Consider the following 1,170-nt stretch of genomic DNA (forward strand, 5'->3'; position numbering starts at 1 on the left):
CCACTGTAACTATGCTGTAATCAGATAACAGAGCTTCCACTGTAACTATGCTGTAATCAGATAACGGAGCTTCCACTGTAACTATGCTGTAATCAGATAACAGAGGTTCCTCTGTAACTATGCTGTAATCAGATAACGAAGCTTCCACTGTAACTATGCTGTAATCAGATAACAGAGCTTCCACTGTAACTATGCTGTAATCAGATAACAGGGATTAATTTGAAACAGCAGTATCCACTTCACATTTCAATGTAACTATGTTGCAGTGGGGATAATCTGAAGCAACAGTATCTACTGTACATTAATAGTGCAATCCTTCTGAAGTATGTCTAAATAACTGTTTATTAAACATGAGTTATAACCTACTGCTACATCTAAATGTGTGATTGAACATAGTGAAAATTTACTTTTTTTATACAAGAGTAGCTACTGATACCTCCAAAAGCAGGGAGAACATAGGTACACATGAAAACCACAGAGATATTTATATATGTTTCCATTTCTAAACACAAGCTGTAACTAATACCAATACTTTTAGAAATAGATAAAATACGAGAAACATTCACACACACACACACACACACAAAAACAGCATAGATTTTTATATGTTTCCATTTCTAAACACAATCTGTAACTGATACCAATACTTTTAGAAATAGATAAAATACGAGAAACATTCACACACACAAAAACAGCATAGATTTTTATATGTGTTTCCATTTCTAAACATAAGATGCAACTGATACCAATACCTTTAGAAACAGATAAAATATGAGTAACATTCACACACACAAAAACAGCATAGATTTTTATATGTTTCCATTTCTAAACTCAAGCTGTAACTGATACCAATACTTTTAGAAATAGATAAAATACGAGAAACATTCACACACACAAAAACAGCATAGATTTTTATATGTGTTTCCATTTCTAAACATAAGCTGTAACTGATACCAATACCTTTAGAAACAGATAAAATATGAGTAACATTCACACACACAAAAACAGCATAGATTTTTATATGTTTCCATTTCTAAACATAAGCTGTAACTGATACCAATACCTTTAGAAACAGATAAAATATGAGTAACATTCACACACACAAAAACAGCATAGATTTTTATATGTTTCCATTTCTAAACATAAGCTGTAACTGATACCAATACCTTT

Source organism: Limulus polyphemus, unplaced genomic scaffold (genome assembly GCF_000517525.1).
Source record: "Limulus polyphemus unplaced genomic scaffold, Limulus_polyphemus-2.1.2 Scaffold6586, whole genome shotgun sequence".
Taxonomy (NCBI): Eukaryota; Metazoa; Arthropoda; class Merostomata; order Xiphosura; family Limulidae; genus Limulus; species Limulus polyphemus.